Source organism: Phalangium opilio, unplaced genomic scaffold, assembly GCF_054372755.1.
Source record: "Phalangium opilio isolate 3A_F unplaced genomic scaffold, DU_Popi_V2 ptg000060l_1, whole genome shotgun sequence".
Taxonomy (NCBI): Eukaryota; Metazoa; Arthropoda; class Arachnida; order Opiliones; family Phalangiidae; genus Phalangium; species Phalangium opilio.
Window position 1 is genome coordinate 7252185 of NW_028324177.1, and position 8692 is coordinate 7260876.

Here is an 8692-nt window from a genome sequence, read left to right on the forward strand (position 1 = left end):
GGCTGTTAACCGAAAGGTTGGTGGTTCGAGCCCACCCGGGAGCGTTGTTTTGACGTCTTAGAAGTAATGTAAAAAAGGCAAAATTTTTCCACAATACGTGACAATCAATCTTTTTCTAAGCTTCCATGGCGCAATGGTTAGCGCGTTCGGGTGTTAACCGAAAGGTTGGTGGTTCGAGCCCACCCGGGAGCGTTGTTTTGACGTCTTAGAAGTAACGTAAAAAGGCAAAATTGTTCCACAATACGTGACAATCTATCTTTTTCTAAGCTTCCATGGCGCAATGGTTAGCGCGTTCGGCTGTTAACCGAAAGGTTGGTGGTTCGAGCCCACCCGGGAGCGTTGTTTTGACGTCTTAGAAGTAACGTAAAAAGGCAAAATTGTTCCACAATACGTGACAATCAATCTTTTTCTAAGCTTCCATGGCGCAATGGTTAGCGCGTTCGGCTGTTAACCGAAAGGTTGGTGGTTCCAGCCCACCCGGGAGCGTTGATTTGACGTCTTAGAAGTAACGTAAAAAGGCAAAATTTTTCCACAATACCTGACAATCAACCATTTTCAAAGCTTCCGTGGCTCAATGGTTAGCGCGTTCGGCTGTTAACCGAAAAGCTGGTGGTTCGAGCCTACCACTGAGCGATGTTTTGAAGTTTTAGAAGTAACGTAAAAAGGAAAAATTTTTCCACAATAACTGACAATCAACCATTTTCTAAGCTTCCGTGGCGCAATGGTTAGCGCGTTCGGCTGTTAACCGAAAGGCTGGTGGTTCGAGCCTACCACTGAGCGACGTTTTGAAGTTTTAGAAGTAACGTAAAAAGGCAAAATTTTTCCGCAATACCTGACAATCAATCATTTTCTAAGCTTCCGTGGCGCAATGGTTAGCGCGTTCGGCTGATAACCAAAAGGGTGGTGGTTCGAGCGCACCCGGGAGCGTTGTTTGGAAGTCTTAGAAGTAACGTGAAAAGGCACAATTTTTCCACAATACGTGAAAGTCAATACTTCTCTTAGCTTCCGTGGCGCAATGGTTAGCGCGTTCGGCTGTTAACCGAAAGGTTGGTGGTTCGAGCCCACCCAGGAGCGTTGTTTTGACGTCTTAGAAGTAACGTAAAAAGGCAAAATTGTTCCACAATTCGTGACAATCAATCTTTTTCTAAGCTTCCATGGCGCAATGGTTAGCGCGTTCGGGTGTTAACCGAAAGGTTGGTGGTTCGAGCCCACCCGGGAGCGTTGTTTTGACGTCTTAGAAGTAACGTAAAAAGGCAAAATTGTTCCACAATACGTGACAATCGATCTTTTTCTAAGCTTCCATGGCGCAATGGTTAGCGCGTTCGGCTGTTAACCGAAAGGTTGGTGGTTCGAGCCCACCCGGGAGCGTTGTTTTGACGTCTTAGAAGTAACGTAAAAAAGGGAAAATTTTTCCACAATACGTGACAATCAATCTTTTTCTAAGCTTCCATGGCGCAATGGTTAGCGCGTTCAGGTGTTAACCGAAAGGTTGGTGGTTCGAGCCCACCCGGGAGCGTTGTTTTGACGTCTTAGAAGTATCGTAAAAAGGCAAAATTGTTCCACAATACGTGACAATCAATCTTTTTCTAAGCTTCCGTGGCGCAATGGTTAGCGCGTTCGGCTGTTAACCGAAAGGCTGGTGGTTCGAGCCTACCACTGAGCGACGTTTTGAAGTTTTGGAAGTATTGTAAAAAGGCAAAATTTTTCCGCAATACCTGACAATCAATCATTTTCTAAGCTTCCGTGGCGCAATGGTTAGCGCGTTCGGCTGATAACCAAAAGGTTGGTGGTTCGAGCCCACCCGGGAGCGTTGTTTTGACGTCTTAGAAGTAACTTAAAATGGCAAAATTTTTCCACAATACGTGACAATCAACATTTTTCTTAGCTTCCGTGGCGCAATGGTTAGCGCGTTCGGCTGTTAACCGAAAGGTTGGTGGTTCGAGCCCACCCGGGAGCGTTGTTTTGAAGTTTTAGAAGTAACGTAAAAAGGCGAAATTTTTCCACAATACGCGGCAATCAATATTTTTCTAAGCTTCCGTGGCGTAATGGTTAGCGCGTTCGGCTGTTAACCGAAAGGTAGGTGGTTCGAGCCCACCCAAGAGCTTTGTTTTGAAGTGTTAGAAGTAACGTAAAAAGGCAAAATTGTTCCACAATTCGTGACAATCAATCTTTTTCTAAGCTTCCATGGCGCAATGGTTAGCGCGTTCGGGTGTTAACCGAAAGGTTGGTGGTTCGAGCCCACCCGGGAGCGTTGTTTTGAAGTCTTAGAAGTAACGTAAAAAGGCAAAATTTTTCCACAATACGTGACAATCAATCTTTTTCTAAGCTTCCATGGCGCAATGGTTAGCGCGTTCGGCTGTTAACCGAAAGGTTGGTGGTTCGACCCCACCCGGGAGCGTTGTTTTGAAGTCTTAGAAGTAACGTAAAAAGGCAAAATTTTTCCACAATACGTGACAATCAATGTTTTTTACCTCGCCGAGTGACGTAAGTCACGGAGAGGTTCTGTAACGATCGTGTGTGTCCGTCTGTGTGTTTGTGTGTGTGGGGGTGAGTTTGCGAGAGTGGACTTGAATTTCCTTTGAGTTGCCCCGAGTTCGCAAGAGTTGCTCGCGAATTCGCTAGAGTTGCCGGGAGTTTGTTAGAGTTCTCGCAAGTCACAGTGGCTTTCATCGAGTTCCAAGGCGTTCGCGAGAGTTTTCGCGAGAATATTCAAGAGTTCGCGAGACTTTTCACGAGTTCGCAAAAATTGCTAAAACTTCGCAAGTAATCTTAGCCTAATGTTGTTTAATAAAGAATATAGAAAATAAACTATAAAGATGTTTTTCGTTTCTTGTTCGTTTATTATGTTTATTATATAAATAGTGTGACATGACAAATGAATTTTTACTTCAAAGCGAAGTTTTTTTTCTTCAATAATGGGGTCTGGTAGGTGACACATATAATTTTTGATGTCATAGAAACCGTGAGCCGCAACTAAGACACAAATAACTTTTGATGTCATAGAAACCGTGAGCCGCAACTAATATCTCCTTTAATTTACAGCTTTATTCATTTCGTACCAATTACAGAGGACTTCAAGACCTTTACATTTGATAAAAGGAGATGGCTTAATCGGGGCGATGTCTAAAGAATACATTTGTTGTTTCCCTTTTCCTGACAAATAGCTGAAATCTATTATACACCCAATAAGAAATTCTTTTGACTTTTCTTTGAGAAAGGCATACCATTCGGCTTTTATTATTTCACCTGCCTTCCAAGAATCTTGACTAGAATTTTGCCGGGATTTAGGACGGTTTAACGTGAGTGTACTCTATTACACGCTTTAAACGATCACTACTTAATGCACATTTTTCGTCGCGCAAATGCCAGCACAGTGTTGATTTTCTTATGAGAATGAAAGTCAATTATTACCAGAAACCGATGAAAGAGTGTGGTAATCATGCTGTAAAGAAGGGTCTACGTTAAAAGCATCATCAATGGGTAGGCTTGTTTTCTCGGATGCTTCTTGGATCGAATTTTCGATGTCGTGATAATCTATGCCATTTTGAATATATAAGGTGTCTGCTTCGGAAGATTTGGTGCATAAGGGTTGGAAATCCACACGTGGGAATTTAGTTTTGCAAATAATTCCTAGCCTCTCTTTTGGCCCAAAACCAGTGAAAATTCTACCTCCCTTATAATTTACAGATCTGACTACAAAATATCGGGTATATAACCACTGTTTAGCTTCATCCTTTCAGCTCTTTTATTATGAGCAAAAACAAAATCGCCTGATAATTTACAAACTATGTATTTTTGAATCTCAATGCGCCTGAGTCTGTGAACCAGATCTAACATGGTAAAACAAACAACGGTAGAAAACGTTGTTGTCAGTTATCTAACAGCTCAGAAACATTCTTCACAAGCCTGACTTGAAAATAGCCAGGGTAAAGATTTTCACAACATCCACAATCTCTTGGTATTCTGGTTACTTTGACCATTCCATGCGCGTTTAATTCAATGCAGGAATAGATATTTGATGCGAGGAAATTAGCTTCTAAGGTATATTTGGGATGGTTTTTGACCCAAGTCTTCCATATGCGAGAGAAGAAAGTGGCGTACCATATTTAAGCTACTCTTTCTAATGGTTTGAGATCTTTATCCAAAAAAGCTTCGATCATGTTTGTCATGAGAGAAAGGTAAGCCAATGTTCCTTCACACTTTGGCACATGTTTTTGGAGATTTTCACGTACATGAGTAGTTCTTGGAGATTTTCACGTACATGAGTAGAACAAAGTTTTTCGACTGATCTGAAGTTCATTCGGTCAGATCCATCCAAATCTTGAACACAAAGACAGTGTTTGTTCTTAGAGACGCTCTTCTGGAGTGTTTTGAGATGGGTTATACTTGCAAGTTTATTTCCCAAAGGTAGCACCACAGATGGCTTAGTTAGCCTATTTCTAGCTTTAGTCTCCATATGGATTGGGTCATGTATGCAGATTAAATCTGAAGACTCATTGATATATGTGTAATACCAGCTTCTCCAGTGCGTTGGGATCGTAGAATCATTATTTCCAGTCTTGCTGCCTATATTAGTTACAACAAGCATAGCACGTAGACAACAGCTATCACCATTAGTTGACACACCAAGTATTTTCACACCCTTTTCTTGAAACGAACGCTGTATGTAGTTCCATCTTCTTAAAACCGATTGAGCATCAAGCCGATTGTCGGTGCCGAAAAGAGAAATACAAATAGGTGGAGCTTTATCTCGTAAGGGTTGAAGCACATCCGCGTAAGCTATGTTTGCACAGGTCTGAGTTTCGAAATGTTTTTCAATCTCTTCAGGTGAAATTAGGTAGTGTCCCGACGGCACCATTACCGATTTTGAGGAAACTTTAACCAGTTGAAATATAGACTATTTCATCGGGAAATCCAAGTTTGCAAGTTAAAATTCAATCTAGATTTTAAGATATGAATAATTTAAAAACCCTCACATGGGTGAAGGAAACTTTTCACCCCCAATTCCAGCGATTTTGACAGCCGATATCTAGGTAATAAAACCAAATATAACCTTACAACCTTTTTTCTCTTCAAATGGGTGGTAAAGCCTAGATTAAGCTAATAATAGTTTGCGGAGAACATTTTATTTCTATAAATCATCAAAGCGCTCTTTGAATTCAACCAAACGCGAAAAGTAGCCTATAACTTAATATCTCCCGATTCCAAAAACCAAGCTAAAATTAATCAAAGATAACGCTTTCTGGTAGTAATTGAACCGGGGAACCCCAAAACGTTTCTAGATTTATGGTACGACGAAGGGATGCGGTGCCATTTGACTTCGAACACCGCCAAGATTTGAAAAATAGTAAAAACATGGTGGTCTTTGAAGCCGTGCCAAGTACCACCACAGTTGAAATACAGTATGTACCAAAGTACAGACCATCTGAAAGCCCTTGTTTTAATCTATAACATATCAAAATTCCAAGGATGATATAGAATTTCTTCGTATGTAAACGCGGCATCAAACCTGAAAGAAAATCTGAAAAAAGTTAAAATTTTAAGTTAGCCAAACAATTGGAAAATGATTATGAACGCAATGTAGATAAGAAATTACTACCGTTATTGTATGAAATGAATTATTAGCACAGGTTTTTTAATCATTTAAAAACATACACTACATGTGTGAAAAATTTAATGTTATTATAACTGAGAATAAGTATCATTTTGAATTACCATTTGTAAGTAATGGAATTCTTTTGTTATCTTTAGATGACAAGGAGAGCATTTTTCTTTAGGTAAAATTATTAAGTTCAACTAAAGCTATTTTGTTCAAAAAAGGAACCCAGAATACGTCTTCTCTTTCTGGCCAAGATAGATTTCTACCGTTTCTCTCCATAAACGTCACCAAAACATCATTGTTTTCTACGCTTTTTTCCTTGATATTTCCGATGTACCACTCTTTATCATAGGTACAAGCAACGTATTTGCCTGGATTACATTTATCCCAATCGGCCTGTTTAGCTTTACTGGGAGGAGTGAAAAGCTCGACCTTGGTGGCAAAAGCATCCGATGATACTCTTTTCATATCTAAAAGTGTTTCTGACAATGGTATGAAAGCATGGTGGGATCGAGTTCCTGGTATAGTTTTAATGGATGCATACCTTTCCGCCAATTTAAACTTTTCTACGTGTAGTAGGACGTCTTCTTTGGAAAGGTATGCAAATTTTATATTTGCTATTTTTGCAGCTGTGTACAAATACATTTCTCTGGGATTCTGAATTTGATTAGCGTACGCTGCTTGAAGGCTGGCTTTGGAAAGTAGTCTCTTGGCAGTACCCCCAATCCCATCACAGGGGCTTTTTCCATGGCCCGTACCAAAGAAATGCCACTCGGCATGAATACAAAAATCGGTATAATGGTGTAATAAGTTCGATAAATTTTTGTAATTTTTATACTGGCTGCCTGCTCCGTCACTGAAATATGTCACCTTCTTAATCATAGGAAGGGATGCCTTTATTTCCGTTGTTAATCTTCTTAGAAAAGAGTGCACAGTAATTGCGTCGTGATGAAGCTAATCCGATATGATACAAAAATTGAAATGAGCCAATCCAGTTCCATCTTTGAAATGTATTACGAATGGATGAAGTGTCGCTTGTGTGTTGGTCCAGTGATGACCCTGAATAGTATCTTGTATTCGAAAAGTGTAGTTTTCAGCAAAGTCAAGTAGAACGATCGCTTCATTTCCCGGCAGGTGATCGTTGCTGGTATTTAGGAAACTAGCCTGCTCTTTCGCAATGAAGTGATGCGGGGCTAAAACTTTGAAAATTGCGGAAAGTTTTTCTATATACTCAATGGCTGAAAGTTGAAATTTCTCCAATGAGGCATGGTGGGTATGGACCCATAGCTTTACTTCTATGAGTCATCATCATCAATGTTATTATCATCAAAGACAGCTCCAACGTGCGCTTCCAGTGCCTCAGAGCCAGGGCAAACTTCGCATCGGTTCAGCATGCAGTTTCGATTTGAAATATCATACACTTGTTTTTCTAATACGTCTTTGTATGAAATTCGTTGATTTGGAAAAACGTAGAGGGTCAGTTTAACATTTTGATGATACTCACACACACAAAAAGTATGTGTGCCTGGTTTCCCAGCAATAACACAGTGCTTTGGTCAAAGCTCACAGAACTTAGAAAATCCAACTTTATCATCAGTTGAGTTCAGGAATGAGGCGTGTAGTTCCTTAAGGTTTACCAGTATCAGTCGCTTTTGCACCAACTGCCTTGTACCAGCTACTTTAACTGATACACATTCCTTCTTTCCAGGGCACATCCTTGAATACTCGTCACTGTTGTAAAAGTAGATCACTTTTTCTTTTACGGTGCTTTTGAGATTTCTCCCTTGCTTAGTGGGGCAACCAGGTAGAATACCGTCTTAACCTCCGGCTGGTGTTCACCATATATTTGGAAACGTTAAATTCATTAATTATTTCTTGTTGGGTGTAACTCTCTGGAACTAAGGTCAACAAATTTATTTTCTCTTGGCGTGTAGAATTATTAATTTTGATTTTCAGGTCTTTCATTAAATTAGTTAATCCTTCGCAGTTTTTACAGGATTTTTGAAAAAAAGCAGGTAAATGTTTTTCAGTAGAACTTTCACCAATCAGTTTTCCCATTGCATCTTCATCCGAGGTATTTAGTTTTGAAATCTTTGATTTAATATATCCGGGTTTTTCCTTAGCACTAACTCTCTTTACGGGTGACTGCCCAACAGCTGCCAGACTCAAGTTTAAGTCACTTTTTTTTAATTTCTTCAGGCATGAACATTTCCCCGCTTCCGCAACTTGATGGAAGTTCGTGATCTTCCAATTCCTTGGAGCGTGGTCGAAAATGACGTCACGACTCTAGCTCATTGCTGATTGGCTCGCGCAGAGCTTTAACGTTGAACGCGGCCGAAAAAATAGAAAGCTAATATCGCCACACTCAACGTAATTTCTGTCCAGCGTAACTACGTTTTTTTGGGTCGTCGCTTGATGTCGGGCGAAACGTCGTGATTTACGCCAAGTGAAAACCATGCTTTAGTTTCGCACATTCAATACGCGCAAAAATAAAAACGAATCTTCTCTAGCGAGACAAGATAGAACACGGAACCACAAAGCTCCATCCAACCTCGAACAAGGAAGATTCGCGTATGTCGCCGTCGCGGCGAGAGAATCGGATCGACCAACAAGCAAGAGGAAATGAATAGCAAATTTTGACATGGACTCCTAGCGCCATCACACGGACAGGAAACATTTTATTTTAACCTGTTTTCAAAGGGGTTGCATTCCTATAAAGTTGTTTATCACTGTTTCGAAGAGAAATATCCTAGCCTCCGTGATTCTGTTAATCTCTGTGGTACATGGTGGTGCCAGAGGTACTTCCCCCCCGCAAAAGACACGGGTGTATATTTAATAGAAATTAATTTTTAAACGCGTTTATATTAAACAGCGTAATATTCTCAATAGAACTATTGAATTTAAACAAATTTGATCCGTAATTTAATTAAATATAAGCATTTTCTGTAAAATAAAATATTTCGAGGCACCCATGAATCTGTAAAATAGTGTGTTGTAATCACCCTGAATTTAAGTGAGATAATAGCAAGTTATTAACTATTTAAGTAGTGTATATTAAACCAAACACGTTTCTGATTATGTATAGTGAATTTG

The 8692-nt window shown here is 40.0% G+C and overlaps 3 non-coding genes across 3 annotated transcripts; all 3 read left to right on the plus strand.

Moving 5' to 3' along the window:
- Window positions 1–854: 854 nt before the first annotated feature.
- On the plus strand, window positions 855–927 carry TRNAI-GAU (transfer RNA isoleucine (anticodon GAU)). Its single transcript has one exon. It is a non-coding gene; the product is annotated as a tRNA-Ile (tRNA).
- Window positions 928–1737: 810 nt separating this feature from the next.
- On the plus strand, window positions 1738–1810 carry TRNAI-GAU (transfer RNA isoleucine (anticodon GAU)). The gene has a single exon. It is a non-coding gene; the product is annotated as a tRNA-Ile (tRNA).
- A 74-nt stretch (window positions 1811–1884) lies between these two features.
- On the plus strand, window positions 1885–1957 carry TRNAN-GUU (transfer RNA asparagine (anticodon GUU)). Its single transcript has one exon. It is a non-coding gene; the product is annotated as a tRNA-Asn (tRNA).
- The last annotated feature ends 6735 nt before the right edge of the window (window positions 1958–8692 follow it).